An 18891-nucleotide genomic window follows, 5' to 3' on the forward strand; every position below is an offset into this window, starting at 1 on the left:
TTCTGTATAATAAAACCGGGATGGCAAAAAATGATATCAATAAGCAGAGCTGGCTTGCTTCTACACTTGTTTCTACATATTTCCACATGTTCTACCCTCATTCTTACTTTACTCTGAATGAGAAGGAGCTTTATCAGTGCTAAAGAGACAATTAAAAAATCAAAACATGTCTTTAGGTTACCTCCGAGAGTTGAAGGTTTTAATAGGAAGAGTAAAGAAATGAAAAATAAGACGATTTTGACAATGGTTCTTCACATTCCTTTTACTTTACCTCTCAAGTATATGGTGAGACTCTCTCTCTCTCTTTTTTTTTTTGACGGAGTCTCGCTCTTCCCCCAGGCTGGAGTGCGGTGGCGCCATCCCAACTCACTGCAAGCTCCGCCTCCCGGGTTCGCGCAGTTCTCCTGCCTCAGCCTCCGGAGCAGCTGGGACTACAGACGTCAGACCCTTTGTCTTGGTAGAAGCTCCAAAGTCATGGCTTACCTGGAACGACAGGATGGAGTATGAGAACAGAGATCTGGAGAAGGTGGGCAGGACTTCCTATAGTGGAGGCTAAAATCTTTCTTACAACTTCTCTATGATTCAGGCAGCTCAACCGAGTGGAGTAAATATAAGAGTTTGGGGAAAAAGAAAACAAAAAGCAACAAAAACACTGTTAGTGATAGAGTGTGCATTTCCTAAGAGTGTACATCCCACAGGAAATGAGTCCTTGAGGAGGCATGTATACCTTGGAAATTTGATGTCCTTGCCTACTCTTACTCTTCAGCCTGCATAATCATCATTGTCTATTGGTATCAATTACATAGCAATAAGGGGTGAAATGATGTTGAAGAATTAAGGGCTTCTTAGTTAACTAGAGCTGCCTAACTGGTTGGGTTATTTCACTGTTCTACTTACACATTTCCTTTTTTGTTCTTTGTTCTTTATTTTATTGTGTTTTTTTTGTTTGTTTGTTTATAACATATGAGTTGTAAACACCTAAAGCTTACAGTGAAAGAGCCAGAAAGGCAACATGAACTCGATTTCAGAAATGAGTTCTTACCCTTGGTTTCATGTCTTGTTATCTGTGTGGCCTTGGGAAAGTTGCTTAACTTCCTACGCCCCAGGACCTACTCAGAAAGGGGCAGGAACATCAGTTAATGTGCTAACCATCAGTTAGTGTGTCACTCTGATTTTTCAAAGAGAAACTGCTTCCCAGCAGTGAAATTCAGTCTCACCTGCAATGTTGTGTGTATATTTAAGCCAGTTGGCTTGGCTCTTGTGTGATTTTTATGATTGATGAGTTTTCCTATTTTCATGATGATGTGTCTCTGAGAGAAGAAATCAGAACTGAGGCCAGATTGATAACAATCTCATTATGGCCTTATTATTGCTCTGGTCCTGGAGATCCATAACTTGGTTTTCTATTAGCCCATTACTCAAAGGAGACTGTTGGAAAGCAAAAGCTTCTGTTGTGAGGCAGCATGAGCCACCTGGCTCTTGGAAATGCCTGTTTGAATGCACTGAAGATGAGAAAGCTATGTGGAGTAGCCAGCACAAAGAGTGCTTTTTCTTCCTTGTGCATCTGTATTCGTGTGAGGTTACAGTCTCCCTGGAAAGAGAGATGCATAAGACCCATTAACATTTAGAGGATAAAGGCACACTCACTAAGAGGTAAATATGCCTATTAACGTAAGAAACATGCATCAATTTCACTGGCAATCTCACACAGGCAACCACTAATGTTGTGAGGACAGAAAGACCCCAGGGGTACCTGAAATGGATTGGTTTTAATTTAAGAAACATTATAAGGAAAAAAAAGTTGTTGTGACATTAAAAAGATGAAGAAAACTTGGCACTGAAATCTGAACAAAATATCTGCAGGTTTTCTGTTCCTGGGATTTCAAGAGTAGGAAAAGTCAGTAAGAAAAGAAATGAGAGGGCCGGGCGCGGTGGCTCACTCCTGTAATCCCAGCACTTTGGGAGGCCGAGGCGGGTGGATCGCCTGAGGTCGGAAGTTCAAGACCAGCCTGACCAACATGGAGAAACCCTGTCTTTACTAAAAATACAAAATTGGCGGGGCGTGGTGGCACATGCCTATAATCCCAGCTACTAGGGAAGCTGAGGCAGGAGAATTGCTTGAATCTGGGAGGCGGAGGTTGTGGTGAGTTGAGATCGTGCCATTGCACTCCAGCCTGGACAACAAGAGTGAAACTCCATCTCAAAAAAAAAAAAAAAAAAAAAAAGGAAAGGAATGAGAGAAAATTTGCCTTCTACATGGCAGATTGTGCCATTATCCATTTCATCCTCAATTTAGGATAAATTATAATCTCCTTGCATTAGTTCTCCTTGCATTAGCCCTCCTTGCATTAGGGCTGCCATAGCAAAGTTATGCACAGACTGGATGACTTAAACAACAGAAATTTGTGGACTCACAGTTTTGGAGACCAGAATGGTTGATTTCTTCTGAGACCTCTCTCCTTGGCCTGTGGATGACAGTCTTCTCCCTGTGCCTGTGTGTCTTCACTCCTTAGTTTTTTTACTTTGTCCTAATTTCCTCTTGTTATAAGGACACCAGTCATATTGGATTACGGCTTGCCATAATGATCTCATTTTACGTTAAGTACTTCTTTAAAGACCTTATATCTAAATGTAGTCACATGCTGAGGTAAATTCATGAGACACATGCTGGGGTTTAGGACTCAACATATGAATTTTAAAGGGACAAAATTCTATCCGTCACCTTCCTCCATGAAAAATGTCAGTGGTGGGTCCTCTCAGCCCATTTTTCAGAAGAGAAAAATGAATGTTCTGAAAGATTGAAAAGCTGTCATATTCAAACAGCTTAAAAAAAATACAGAGAGTAGCTGAATCAGGGGAAACAGTGAATTGCTCTTTCCTTCCCTTCCAAGATGTCCTTTGCTTCCTTGATTAACATTTAGGAAGAATGGACCTAGAACAGGGAAAAACGAAAGAACACAAAATCATAATGCTGCTCCTCCGATTTCTGGGTTTTCATGTAATCATAATAACTGGAATAATAAGAAACAACCCATGATAATGAAACCATTGATTTAATTTCTCACTAAACTTTCTAAACAATTGAAATAAGTGAACAAATATTTGGTTAAATATTTGGATAAATTAGGTATCAGTGAATATTTTCCACATGTATACTTAAATATGAAATATTAAGATATGTGAGGCGTAAGAACAGATATGTCTTGTTTGAAAAATGCACATAAGTAATCTTATTTTCAGTTTTGTAATTTCAGATTTTTTCCTATGAAACTTCAGTCTTTGGAATCCTAATACAGCGTTCTTATTTCTATGTGGGATTTGGCTACTATAAATTGGGAGAAATTAAGGGTGACATCTATTTACCTTGACATTCTATATATGATTTTTTCAAGGTAAATCTATTAGTATTGCTTTATTCAAAATATAATATGGCACAATCAAAGTTATATCAAAGTCTGTTAGGTAAATTCATGACAAGTCATCATTAGTAAATTGTTCACAGTGGCAAAAAGGGTAATGGAAAGATGACTTGAGGAAAATTGAGGAATCCTGCAGTTTATTTTAAGCTTAGCTACAAACCTGTCTGATGATATTGAGCAGACTACAAAAGCTATCCAGGCATCAGTTTACTTTCTGGTAAAAGGAGCAATCCCTAACACGTAATCAGCAAATTAGGTCATATGTGTGTAAACTTCAAGAATGTATAAATGTAAAATATTATCGCTATTTTTATTATTATTATTTTTCTTTCCTAAATAAGAAAATTACCTGTTTGTATTCTAAGCACTTTGTAAGCAAATACTGGGTAATCAATGAACAGGCAGCCAAATCTAGTTCTCAGCAAGCTGATAGCAGAGTGAGGGAGAGAGACAGGGTGGGTGGTTTGTGATTAAACACTCCAAATTCTCCATGCTAAAATAAATGTCAGTATGGTATGTATGCCCTGGGAGCATAATAAAGGACACCCTTGATGGAGTGAGCAGGGATGAGGAGGGAGTCGGAAAAAGATTGCTAGAGATGACACTGAAATGAAGTTGATCAGTATGAGCAGGAGGTAGCCAGGTCAATCAAATACTTTTTCATATAGAATACATTCCATAAGCAATTGCTTTATAACCAATTAAACTCTTCACACAAAATATAATGGGAGACTTAATTATGTTTTGATATAACTTGTGAGTTTTAAAAATAAATAAGTGGTTGATTTCTCTCTCTAAGGTTTCCTGTGGATTTTCAAAAACTTTCAATTATTTCTAGATATTAATATTAATACTTCTTCTGTGGTGATTCTGACATGGCAGGTTGTATTTCCAAAAACAGTCACAACAATTTCCTGTTTTGCATCCTCCTCTACAATGTGACTTTTCCCCTTTTTTCAAGGAAGGATGAAGTCTCTGATTCTTCCCTTAAATGAGAGTGTGCTTCCAAGTGCTTTAACAGATAGAGAATGCCAGATATGACACTGTATAACTTTTCAGGCTGGCTCATGAAAGGTGATGCACCTCTGCCTTTTTTACTGGAATACCTGTGCTTGGAACACACACACTTTAAATATGCTGCAACTGTTAAACTGTGAGGAAGCCAAGCTACATTGTAGGTAAGCATAGGGGTTCTGAACATCAGGATTAGTCTTTGATTTTCCCAGGCCAGGCACCAGCCATGTGAGTGAACAACCCTTTTGATAGTATTCTCTCCAGGCTCAAGTTACCCCCTAGTTTTTGAGTCTTTCAGCCATGGTCCCCAACATCAAGTAATGTAGTGTAGACAAACTATGCCCTCAGGTACAATATGAATTCCCAACCTCTAAAATCCAGGAACATAATTAAATATTTGCAGTAAGCTGATACATTTTGGACCAGTTTGTTATGAAGAATCAGAATAAAATTTGATACCAAAACTGTGCTGCTGCCATAATAAAAACCTAAATCATGTGGCATTAACTATGGCCCAAAGAGTAGACTGAATCTTGAAGGGCCTTGAGGAGAATATCAGAGAACATGAGAGTACTAGGCAGGAAATTTGTTATAGGAGGCTGGAAACAAAGTAATTCTTGATGTGCAGTAGCAACAAGTTTTGGTGCACTCTTCCCTGTAATGATGTGTAAAATAGAAAATAATTTTAATTAACCAGTAGATTTGGCTAACTTCCAAAGTGGAATATGGAATGAACAAGATGATTATTTGATCTATGTTAGCTAACATATGGATAGAGAGAAATGGGCTAACAAGAAATTGTCTGGTTTTAAAGCAACTAAAATTTACAGGAATTATAAAGGAGCCAGGATTTGTTGGGTTATTCAAAACAAAGAACAACAACAGCAACAACAAAACAAAATAAAATGCAAAATCATGTGATAAAGAGTCACCAGGCAAAAATAAAACACAGGGTACTTGCGGAATAAATATAAAGCCAAGCTTATTATTGTAGAAATCCTTTGTAATACTTTAGAAATATATTAGGTGGTACCTCATAGACCCTTTAAAATAGACCGAAGCCCTCTAAGGATCCTAACATTGTGCTTTACAGACCATCTCTGTTAAACTACAGAGCTTCTGAGAATCTGAAGAGCCTCCCAGAAACATAATCCAGAGAAAATTTGTAGATGTATTCTTCATCTAAAGGAATAAATTATAAATTGATAGACAAGAAACCTGAAAAGTTTTATTTTTATTTATTTACTAATGTTTACTAATTTGACTTATGTTATTTATTTACTAATTTATTCAGAGACAGGATCTTGCTCTCTTGCACAGATGGAAGTTCAGGGGCAGTGCCAATATAGCTCATTGCAGCCTTGAATTCCTGGGCTCAAGAGATCCTCCTGCCTCAGCCTTTGAGTAACTAGGACTACAGGTATGTGCCAACATGGCATGCCATTCGAGTGTGTGTGTGTGTGTGTGTGTGTATATATATATATATTTGTAGAGATATGATCTCAATCTCATTATGTTGCCCAAGTTAGGCTTTAAGTGATCCTTCTGCCTTTACCTCCCAAAGTACTGAGATTACAGGCGTGAGCCACCACACCTGGCTCTAGAAAGTTTTTAAGAGAAGAAGACTGAAAGGAACAGACAGTATAAAGAGAAAATAGACTTTTGAGAAACCAGATTTCCATACGCAGAAAGTTGGCTGAGAGGGACACTTAGTTACAAACATGCATTCTTTCTAAAAATATAGAAAACTGATTGATTTAGAAGGTTGGGCCACGACCACAGAGTGCAGAGCCAAGAGTCAAGGATAACAATTAAAAAGGAGTAGCATGGAATTCTAATCAAGAACTGGTGACATGTGCTTGCTTACATTTTAGAAATTGTTATTATCTGGTGTCTTCTATTTTGTGTGCCTTTGAATGAAAATGACTACAGTGGGTGTTATGTGCCTGTCCCACTATTGAATTTTGTGTGTGTGTGTGTGTGTGTGTGTGTGTGTGTGAGAGAGAGAGAGAGAGAGAGAGAGAGAGAGAGAGAGAGAGAGAGTCGGGAGGTATATAGCCTTCTGTGTCTTTAGTTTACAGATTTTTTTTTTTTTTTTTTTGAGACGGAGTCTGGCTCTGTCGCCCAGGCTGGAGTGCAGTGGCGCGATCTCGGCTCACTGCAAGCTCTGCCTCCTGGGTTCATGCCATTCTCCTGCCTCAGCCTCCCGTGTAGCTGGGACTACAGGTGCCCGCCACCGTGCCCGGCTGATTTTTTGTATTTTTAGTGGAGACGGGGTTTCACCATGTTAGCCAGGATGGTCTCGATCTCCTGACCTTGTGATCCGCCCACCTCAGCCTCCCACAGTGCTGGGATTACAGGCGTGAGCCACCGCGCCCGGCCTAGTTTACACATTTTTAAAGTGATAGAAACTGCACTAGAGTTGTCACACACAGGGGCTTCATCTGAGCATGGACCTGATTTTGATAATGAAATCTTAAACTTCTATCTGATGCCATAATGGGAGAAAATTTGGAAGTGCTGGGGAGGGCGAATGTATTTTCTGAGTTGAAGGGATGTAAACTGTTGTAACTAGAAGTCAAATTGGAGAGAGTTGTATCTTCAAAAGATATCTGTAACTGTATTGCACATATTTATTGATAGTGTGTATTTGCAACTTCTCCCTTAAAAACGAGGAAAGAAAAAAGGCCTTGTGATTGCTTTGAGTATGGCAGAAATGACATTCTTCCATTTGCAAGGTTTGACCCAAAAGGTGATGCAGATTTCGCTTCACTTATTGGAAAACTGATACTTCAGTCCCTTCATGAAAGCCATCTAATTGCCGTGGAACTGCCATACTGAGAAAATTAAGCTACGTGATGATCTTGCATGTATGCATGACAGTAGGCAGTTCTGGCCCTTGATTCATTCCAGCCCAGGCACCAGACCTGTCAGCGAAAGATCCTTAAAATGGTTTCAACCCCCAATCATCACATTATGGTTAGTCTTTAATTCATCCAAGCAGAGGTCCCATATGTCATGATGCAGAGACAAGCATTGTGTAATGTCCATGTGGCTGTCCTTCAGAATATGAGACTGTAATAAGAAATTTCAGATAAAGCCACTAAGTCTGACTTGATTTGTTATGCACACTAGTAACCAAAATGGTACAATTTAAATGAATATGTATTCTATTTCAAACCTATACCCATATTGTAAAATAATTTCACACATATCTAAGCATATAAAGCCAAAGGTAAAAGATCTCTTCACACATACCCTCAGAACAAAAGGAGTTAGTACTCTTGGTAAAAGTAGTCCCCGTTTGAAGCTAGATGTGCATTCTTCCGGATACTTTATGCACTTACATGCTTTATAGATACTCTCTTTTGAGGGATAATAATAATGATTTGTGGAATACTATTCATATGGTTCAAAATTACTGGTTATGTTGGAAATCATAACATTGCAGTTCATATATAAATATATATCATTGCTTTTAACATCTAAATACAGAATTGAGATATGACTTTCATGGACATTAGTGATTTTTTTCTTCATAAGTCTCTTATATTAAGATAATAATAATATTCTTTATTACTTTTTGGTATAAATGAATATAAGTAAGGATGAACTAATTAATAATTGCTATAATAATTATTATATTCGCTGTTTTACTTGATTTTGAAAGATTAAATTTATAACATCTGTGTCAGCTTTCGGCACTGTGTCTACTAAGCTTAGAAGTTGGTTCTGACCTAATAGAGTCTTTGTTGTGGATGTTTATAATTTGTTAATCATTTTTGAATTGAATAATTTTTTAGTTTCTACTATGAAAATAATTTTTTGTTGTTAAAAATGCTGCAGTTTACATGCTTGTAACTTTTCCCCTTTAAGTGCATGCATAAATATTTCTCTAGAACACATATCTGCAGTTAAATTTTTTAACTTGATGAGTATGTGCGTTTTTAAAATTTTAATGAATGCTCTTAAATTGCCTTCTCAGAAAACTAGCAATTTATACTCTTTATAACAGTGTTTATTCATTGACACACAAAGTGTGTTTGTTCAATTGACACACAAAAATCAACAGCATTTTAGTATGCCAACAGCAAACTCATTGAAGGAAATCCGAAAAGCAATGCCATTTGCAGGATCTACAAAGAAAATACCTAAGAATAAATTTAAACAAGGAGGTGAAACATCTCTATAAGTAAAACCATAAAACACTGAAATAAAGAGATTATAAAAAATGAAAAGATATCCTACATCCCTGGATTGCAAGAATTAATTTTGTTAAAATGACTGTACTACTGAAACTAATCGACAGATTCAGTGCAATCTTGCAGTGTCATATACCAACGTCATTCTTTACAAAAAAGTCTAAAATTAATATGGTAACAGGAAGTCTAGAATAGCCAAAGCAATCTTGAGCAAAAAGGAACAAAGTTGGAGGCATAACACTACCTGACCTTAAAATATACTACAAAGCTACAGTAACAAAACAACATGTTACTAGCATAAAAACAGACACATAGGCCAATGGAACAAAATAGAGAACTTAGAAGTAAATCCATGTGCTTACAGTGAACTGATTTTTGCAAAGGCATCAAGAACACTCAGTGGGAGAAAGGACAGTCTCTTCAATAAATGATACTGCAGAAACTCGATATCCATATGCAAAAAAAAAGAAAACTAGACCCTTGAAAAAAAGAAAACTAGATTTTATATATCTCACCATATATAAAAATTAAATCAAAATTGATTAAAAACTTAAATGTAATCCCTGAAAGTATAAAACTACTAGAAGAAAACATTGGAAAAATGCTTTAGGATGTTGGTCTTGGCAAAGAATTTTTAGGTAAGACCTCAAAAGCACAAATAACAAAAGTAAAATAGACCAGTGGGATTACATTAAGCTAAAATGTTTCTTCACAGAATGGAAACAGTCAATAGAAGGACAAAACAATCAATCTATATAATGGAAGTTAATCTTTGCAGATTTATCCATCTGATGAAAGATTAATAAAAAATATATAAGTAACTCAACTAAGTAGCAAACAAATAATCCAATGAAAAATGGGCAAATGACTTGAAAAGACATACAAATGGACAATGAACATATTTAAAAATTCTCAATATCACTGATCATCAGAGGAATGCAAATTAAAACCATGATGAGGTATTATCTCACTCCAGTTAAAATGGCTATTATCAAAAAGATTTTTAAAGGGATGCTGGTGAGCCTGTGGAGAAAGGGGAATGCAAGTACACTGCTAGTGGGAATGTGAATTGGTACAGTCACTATAGAAAACAGTATGGAACTTTCTCAAAAAAACTAAAAGCAAATTTATCATGTAATCCAGCAATCCTCCTCTTGGATATATAGACAAAAGAAATGAAATCAGTATATAGAATAGATATCTGCATTACCATATTCATTAAAGCACTATTAACAGTAGTGCTTTATTAATAGTAGGCAAAATACGTAATCAACCTAAGTGTCCACCAACAGATGAGTGGATAAAGAAAATGTGGTGTATATATACAATGGAATATGGATTTGTCCATTTTCATACTGCCATGAATAAATACCCAAGACTGGGTAATTTGTAAATAAAAAGAGGTTTAATGGACTCATAGTTCCACATGGCTAGGGAGGCCTCACAATCATGGCAGATGGTGAAGGAGGAGCAAAGGCACATCTTACGTGGCAGCAGGCAAGAGAGTGTGTGCAGAACTGCCCTTTATAAAACCATCAGATTTAATGAAACTTGTTCAATATCATGAGAACAGCATGGGAAAACGCGCCCCCGTGATTCAATTACCTCCCACTGGATCCCTCCCGTGACATATGGATTATGATAGCTGCAATTCAAGATGAGAATTGGGTGGGGACATAGCCAAATGATATCAGAATATGATAAAGAATAAATACCTGTTATTCGCAGCAACATGTGTGGAACAGGAAGCCATTACGTTAAGTGAAATAAGCCAGGTATAGAAAGACAAATACCACATGTTCTTATATAGGAGAGCTAAAAAAGTTGATGTAGTGAAGGTAGAGAGTGGAATTATGGGTATCAGAGAGTAGAAAGGGTGAGAGGTGAGAAGAGATGTTGGCTAATGGGTACAAACACACAGTTAGATAGAAGGCAGAACGTTCTAGTGTTAGCTAGCATGGTAGGGTGACCATAGTTAACAATAATTTATTGTACGTTTCATCAAAGCTAGAAGAGAAGTTTGAAATATTCCCAACACAAATAAATTGTAACGGTTTGGAATGATGGGTATCCTAATTGTCTGGATTTGATCATTACACATTACATGCATGTCTCAAAATATCACATGGATTCCATAAATATGCACAATTATTATGTATCAATAAAAAAGCAAACAATTTACAAACCATGTACAACATTATTCATTTCCATTAAATATAATCTGCATGTGTCTCAGTTTTGTTTTGGTCCTTGAATTATGCATTTCCATTTGTTTTAGAAGATGGCATTGAAGGGAAGTTGCCTTTCTGAAAAGTGTTTAAGAAGCTGTACAGCGGCCGGGCGCAGTGGCTCAAGCCTGTAATCCCAGCACTTTGGGAGGCCGAGACGGGTGGATCACGAGGTCAGGAGATCGAGACCATCCTGGCTAACACAGTGAAACCCCGTCTCTACTAAAAAATACAAAAAAACTAGCCAGGCGAGGTGGCGGGCGCCTGTAGTCCCAGCTACTCGGGAGGCTGAGGCAGGAGAATGGCCTGAACCCGGGAGGCGGAGCTTGCAGTGAGCTGAGATCCGGCCACTGCACTCCAGCAAGGGGGACAGAGTGAGACTCCGTCTCAAAAAAAAAAAAAAAAAAAAAAAAAAGAAGCTGTACAGCATACCTGAGCCTGGACTTTCTACTAATTCTCTTATCAGAATAAATGTTTTCAGGTGCCTTTTCATATACTGGGCAATTGGTATAACTAATAATCATGTTTTTAATGGTCATTGAGTAAACTTATAGATGTTCACAAAAGGAAAATAAAAAGAGTAGATATTTTTTCTTTTTGTTTTCATTATATAAAACAAATAAAATCAGCTTACACTAAGTACTATGCTATGGAGATTTGAGTTGAAAAGTCAATGACCTCTAATCTGATCATAGATCTAGTCATAAACTCGTTCATGGAGATAGGCCCGAAGTACACTTTTAAAGCTACCCTTTTCATCTACTTCCCTTGTTTTTCCAATCTCCATTTTTTACTTTCAATCCCCACCCTCCAGGGAGGAGAGAACACAATGTCATGTGATTTGTGAGCTTGCTTAAGCAGTCTTCTATAATGCAGACATGATTGGTATAGAACTAGGGTTGTGGCCTTGAGTGCAGCTATTTCTAAGCAAACAGTGAACTTTGCCATCTTAGATGCTCATATTAACAAATTAGACACAATTAACAAATTAGGGAATCAAAAATATGCCGTTTTAAAAGGATCTTCAACATATTACTAAGTACCGTTATATGAACATCTATGGCTGGAAATCAATGACCAGAATTGGAAAATATGAAACTGAGTGATGGGCCTGCTAGCATGAAAAAGTGTCCATGAACCCAATATCCCAAGATTTGCTAAGAATAAGAGATGCACAAGGCTTGGGGGTGATTTCTAGTAATATTATTATTATTAAAATTTAAAAATAGTATAGCAAACTTATATTTTGACTGCTATTTATTGAGTAGTGAGATAAGAAAGTCGGCTCAATTTGCCATCTTATGTGTATCAACCCATTAATGATAATTTATCCACTGAGAGTTCCATGTTTTGTTCACATTATTTGCTAATTATACTTCAAGGAGCCTCAGAATTCTTTAAACATTGTTAGTGAATCCACAATTAAAGCAGATTCCAGTCTGTATTTAATACAACCCACATTTATAAACTTTTAAACATGTTGCCTTGTTCTACCATTTAACATCTCCCACTGGCCTCAAGATCATCTAACATGAACAAATAGGTATTAAATATTGACGTTCTTACTGAGAACCAGGTAATTTCACAGTAATAATAATTTTTAAATTTTGAGTTCTTCTCTTTCTCTTCCTTTTTTTTTTGCTGAACCACAGAAACTTTCATGACTGTTACTTACTTGAAAAGGGACTATAAGCATGGAAAAGATGTATGCGATATCTCATAATTTAGATTTGTATATGTTTATATTATGCCAGAAATATTTACTCAATAAATATCAAGACTGGGAAAAAAAGAGGAGTTTTAAATACTGCATCCAATTTCCTCATTTATAGCTGAGGAAACTGACATGCACAGAGGTGAAATGACTTATCCAAAATTCCTCTGCCTGTAAGTAGAGAAGCCAGGAAAAGAGCTCATGTCTTCTCTGCTGTCTAGAATCTTTCAGTGTAGTGTGAAATTGTTCTAATTGTCTTCCAAAATCATACACCAAAGACTTGTGTCTCTATGTGTGTGTGTTGTATGTCATTTGAAAGTCAGTTGCTAAATACTCATCGTACCAATCAAAAAATGGCAGCTATGGTAATGTCTATGTGTCTATAAATATGATGGATACATAACCTTGTCTTCTTCCTGTTCCATGTGCCTGCAGCAATTGTCCTCAGAATGACCATGGCTTCCCACATCCTTCTCCCTTGAAAAGCTCTGCCATTTTTTCCCTACAGGAAATTTTGTTTTATCTTACTATAGCAGAACCCAATGGCTTGAGATTGACAAGTAACCTCTTTGCAGGTGTCATTTCCCAAGAATCAACAGCTCTGCCACAATGTTTCCAATTATGTTTGACAGCGTCCTTATAAAAATCTGTCAACAACCTATTCAGCTTGTCACATACAAAGTACACTTTCCTAATCTGGTCCTCTCTCCCCAGCAACAAATATTAGGTCAAACCAAACTACACGATCATGATGGAGAATTAGAGCCTTACAAGGACCACCCTATGAGTGATTTTGAAGAAAAATCACTTTTGGGCTGGGCGCAGTGGCTCATGCCTGTGATCCCAGCACTTTGGGAGGCCGATGCAGGCAGATCATGAGGTCAAGAGATCGAGACCAACCTGGCTAACACGGTGAAACTCTGTCTCTACTAAAAATACAAAAAATTAGCCGGGCATTGTGGCATATGCCTGTAGTCCCAGCTACTCTGGAGGCTGAGGCAGGAGAATTGCTTGAACCCCGGAGGTGGATGGAGGTTCAGTGAGCCAGATCGCACCAGTGCACTCCAGCCTGGACGACAGAGCCAGACTCCATTAAAAAAAAAAAAAATCACTTTAGGATGAAACAGAGTTATTAAGGAGACATTGCTGATTAAATTCACTGGTAGCCAATGATAGGGAGTGCCATTGAAGTTGACAGCTCTGAATACTCTGAAGAAGGCTGCACTCATACATTAATTTATTCAGCACAGTCAGGGGTTACATCTCAGAGTGCTGAAGGAATCTGCCAATTTGATAACTGAGCAGCCATCATTGTACAGTGAGAAATGCTGGAGGAAGGAAAAAGTGCCAGGAACTATAAAGGTGAGAATGTGTCCTGATTTTTTAAAGAGAGGAACATAATCCTTAACAGAAATTACAGGTTTTTGTCGCTATCTAACGAGGCAATTAAATTAATGTTGTATTTGAACGCTTAGAATACATAAAATCTCTCATACAGGTATGTGAAAGGTATCTCTTATGTGGGTTGACTCAAAATGCTTGGAATTAATGATCAATGAGAACTAACATGAGTTAAGAGCCAAGTCTTGCCAAATTTCTTAGGTGTCTTTTTTATAGAGAGTAAATAAATATTTCATAATGGAACAAACATGGTGAAATGAGAGCTGGATAATATTATATTTATTTGATTTGAAGGTGGTGTCATAGCACTTTCATCATAAATGGAGAAAAAAATTCAGTGTTACCTTTAGCTATGTTCTGCTGAGAATTTTATGTGATTTAAATGAAGCCATGTGAGATCTATTTAGCAAACTTGGAACAAGTTTAAGATCTGTATTTACCAGAATGCACACTCCATGAAGGCAGGGCATTTTGCTCTCTGATTCACTGTTTGAGTCCCAATTCTTAGAAAAGTGTTTGCCTGATACATGTACTAAATATGATTTTGTTGAATAAATGCAGAAAGCCTGGGGAAAGGGAATACTATGTAAAAATGGGTGTCACCAGGTAAACAGGAACTCCAGTCCTTCTCAGGTGTCATTTACCTGATCATAGAGTTTCCAGTGAGTTGGTTCATGTTGATCTCAAATTTATTGTTGGCTGCCATATTTTCTTACGTTTCTACTCTATATGTCTTAGTTCAGCCTACTGTAATGAATCACCATAGACTGGGTGACTTAAGCAACAAACATATCTGTCACATATCTGGAGGCTGGGAAATCCAAGATCAAGATGCTGGCAGGTGTGGTGTCTGGTGAGGGCCTGCTTTCTTGTTCATAGATAGCCGTCTTCTTGCTGTGTTTTCACATTGTCGGAGGGGCAACATGGCTCTTGGGGATCTCTTTTATAAAGGCATTAATCCCATTCATTAGGGCTCCACTCTCACAACTTAACCTAACCTGAATTTTCTCAGGATGGTTTCACCTCCAAATACCATCACACTGGGAGTAAATATTTTAACATAGAAATATTGAGTGCGACACAAACATTTAGTCTAGATCACGTCTAAATGTTACTTAGTCTCTGATGACAGTAAATGTCTATAAAAGACACTACTGCCTCTGCTTAGGTGCCTAAATGTAATCTCTACTAATGATTCCTGGGTTGAAGCTGTCAGCTTCAGAAGCCAAAAAGGGAAAGAGAAGAGTAAGCAAAATGCCTGCACGACCTCCACCATGCATGAAAAAACTTTTGCAATGGGGATTTAAAATGCTCAAGGCTGGGAACACCAGTGTTTGGACAGAATGCTAACTCCTCTGTGTAGAAGCAACCTCAAGGCAGTGAAATAGAATACGTTTTTGGTATAACTTTATTGTAAATGCAAATATTACATATCATATAGCACCACTACTGTTGCATTCCTACCTCCACTGTGACTTCCTGTTAAATGCAATTGTACCTTCCCTGTAAGTATTTTCTTTTTCATTGCTATGTAGAAAATCATTAACAAAGCATAGGTCATACTGCTATTCTTAGAAAGACCTCCTTGCAAGGTTGGCCCTCAGGAGGCATCTGGTAACTTCAATTTGCCACCATTCTAGGAACTGATAACTGTAGCTCCCTGTGTCTGAACAGTGCAAACATTATGGTTTATGCTGAATACCTACTTTCTTTCTGAGAGTCTGCAATATTAATACATCTGAGGCTGAGGGCTTTTACATGACCAGCCATGAATAGACACTTCAGGCAATAAGGCTGTAATGAATTCCTCTGGTAGATGATGTTTTACGTACATTGTTACAACTTGTTGCTTGAAGTGTTAGGTGTGTCTTGTGTGACTACACCATGATAAATCTGTTGGAAGCTTGAGTCTAGTTTTCTCTGAATTTCACCCCAGGTGCAAGAAAAGGTGACTTCTCTTTGCTGATTTTACTTTGTATTCTTTTGCTAGAATAAGTCATAGCCATGAACATAATTATATACTGATTTCTATGAGTGTTCCTAGTGCATCATTAAACCCAGCAGTATTTATGGGGACCCCTGACCCAATTGCCAAGAAGTGAAGCAGATTAACCACTACAGATTTTATCTGAGACTACATTCTCAGGGTCCCTGGAAATGATCGTAATCCAACTCTTTTTTGTCTACTTGCTTATTTAAAAATACCCATTTGACATTTTAAAATAACTAAAAGAGTATAATTGGAATGTTTGTAACACAAAGAAAGGATAAATGGTTGAGGTAATGGACAATTCATTTACTCTAATGTGACACATTGTATGCCTGTATCAAAATATCTTGAGTGCTCCATCATGAGATATTATTTTTTACTTTTATTTTTAATTAAATTTTTCTTTTTTACTTTTACTATTATTATTTTGTTAGTATTGTATTTATTTTTCTACCATTATCTTATTGGATCATACTTGATTTTTACCTCAAATTTGTTTGTTTCCTTGCTAATTTTTTAACTCTTAATTTTATAGATATATAGTAGGTATATATAATTATATATATGTTAATATAGATTATACAGAGATTATATAGTAGGTATATATTTTTTTATATATTATATATATTTTATATACACCTACCATATACCCATTGGTATGGTTTAGCTGTGTCCCCACCCAAATCTCATCTTGAATTGTAGTTCCCATAATCCCAACCTGTCATGGGAGGAACCAGGCGCAGATAATTGAATCATGAGGGAGGTTTCCCCCATCCTGTTCTTGTGATAGTGAGTGAGTTGTCATGAGAAGTGATCGTTTTATAAGGGGCTTCCCCCTTCGCTGGACACACATTCTTCTCCTTGATGCTGCCATGTGAAGAGGAACATGTTTGCTTCCCCTTCCACCATGATTGTAACTTCCTGAGTCCTCCCCAGCTGTGCTGAACTGGAGTCAATTAAACCTCTTTCCTTTAAAAATTACTGAGTCTCGGGAATTTCCTTATTAGCATCATGAGAATGAACTAACACACCCATAAAATTAAAAGTAAAAAAAAATTAGCAAAACAAGCTAACAAAGGCATTTGTGGTAAAAAAAAAAAAAAATCAAATATGATCCCACAAGATAATGGGAGAGAAAGAAATACTAATAAAATAATCGCTAAAAGTATTGAACTTACCTATTTAATTCATTGAGGTGATTAATACAGCTACATCATTATTCTTCATAATTCCTTGGACATTATGATTAGTCCTTAGCATGCATTATCTCGTTTAAGCTTTACAAAATTCCGTCTTTAAAATCATAAGTTCAGAAATGAAGAAACCAAGGCAGTGAGAAGATAAACACCGTGTCAAAAATCCCATTGCTGAAAATTAGTGAAGTGGAGAAAGGTAGTGGAGTAGTGGGAGCAACAGCTCTGTGACCTCAGAGTCTTGGTGCTCAACACTGCATAGCCTCAAATTTTCCAATCTTTAGATTCATCCTCCAATCAGATCATTACGTATTTGCCTTAAACCAGTCATGATACTCCTTGTAGGTCTCTTTTAGGGTAATTCATGTTTTTTTCACAAAAAAATCCTGAGTTTGTTAACCATATGAACATATATGATGCACACACCCACGAGCAGTCCTCCAGATACCAGAAATATGTCTGAATCACAGGAACAAAAATGAGTCAAGCTTGTGTTAGGGACAAAACTAAATTTTTTGTGAAAGCATTTGAAACTTTGCCGTAAAGTTCATTATGTTCTCAACTTGCTGTTGCCAAAATCTTTGAGAGCGGGGATTAGATCTTAGATATACTTAACTCTTTAACACCATGCACAGTTTCTGGCACATGCTAGGAACTTAATTTAAAAATAATGTGGTTGGCGACTAAGCAAATGAGTGCTGGGCTACAGAACTTGCTTGAGGATTTGGTCAGATGGAACATGGTCCTGAGAGTTCTGTTTGGAGTCACAATTTGGACTAGAGGTTTGGACAGCAAGTAGAAGTGTTTCCACATAATATTCACAGCTGAAACATATGTTACAAATTCATAAAAATAAACACTGCTAGAAACCACACTAAGGGAAAAACTTATTTACAACAATAGGAAAAGTGGCTGAGTGAATTCATATTATTGATCTCTTAGGAGGAATAAAGTACATCTCTTCCATGATGCATTCCATAAGAAAAAGCAAGAGGCAGTTTTATAAGTATAAATGATTACATTGTTATTAAAATATACAAATATACGTGTGTGTGTGTAAATATATATATATATACACACACATACTTTTTTAAGAAAAGGAAAGATACATATTAATCTGTCCAGAAAGGTACAGAGATTCATCTTATACAAATGGAATGGAATGGGTTCAGGGGAATCTTTAGCTACTTTCATAAATATAAATATTTATTTCTAGCCATGGTAAGATTAGGAATGATTTTTGTAGTTTATAACTATTTTTACCAATATACAGACACTTAAACATGATGAGTTAGATTGATGCGTCTTGGTACATAAATATATTCATGTTATATCAAGTGAACAATTTGGGAATTTCAAAGGAGCAGCTTGTTTATTGAGACTGTCTATGTGTATGAGAGATACACATGTGTATATATATCTGGAAGGTACACTAAACTGATGTTTTGCGGGTGAATTTATGTAGGACTTTTATTTTACAATTTGGCTATTGTAGAAAATGGCTTGCAGTGAACTCGTTTATTTTACTGTGAAATAAAGAAAAACTAAAAAGGCAGTATTAGGGTTGGCATAGCAGAAGCAATAATTCTGTCCGTAATGACAGCTAGGAAGTAAACGCTGTCCTTTTATTTATGGAAGCAAAGGTCTTCTCTAGGTCCGAAAGGATGAAGTAAAATTCAGACTTCTAAGTCTGGCATTCAGGAGCCCCTGCAATCTGGCCTCAATATAGC

General features: G+C 36.9%; 1 long non-coding RNA gene across 1 annotated transcript; it reads right to left on the reverse strand.

Annotated features, from left to right (window-relative positions):
• Positions 1-310: 310 nt before the first annotated feature.
• Positions 311-17473, reverse strand: LOC105487938 (uncharacterized). The gene is made up of 3 exons (XR_011620671.1): positions 17147-17473; positions 2416-2932; positions 311-483 (listed from the first exon to the last, which is right to left on the reverse strand). It is a non-coding gene; the product is annotated as an uncharacterized lncRNA (long non-coding RNA).
• Between the last annotated feature and the right edge of the window lie 1418 nt (positions 17474-18891).

This window comes from Macaca nemestrina, chromosome 3 (assembly GCF_043159975.1).
Source record: "Macaca nemestrina isolate mMacNem1 chromosome 3, mMacNem.hap1, whole genome shotgun sequence".
Taxonomy (NCBI): domain Eukaryota; kingdom Metazoa; phylum Chordata; class Mammalia; order Primates; family Cercopithecidae; genus Macaca; species Macaca nemestrina.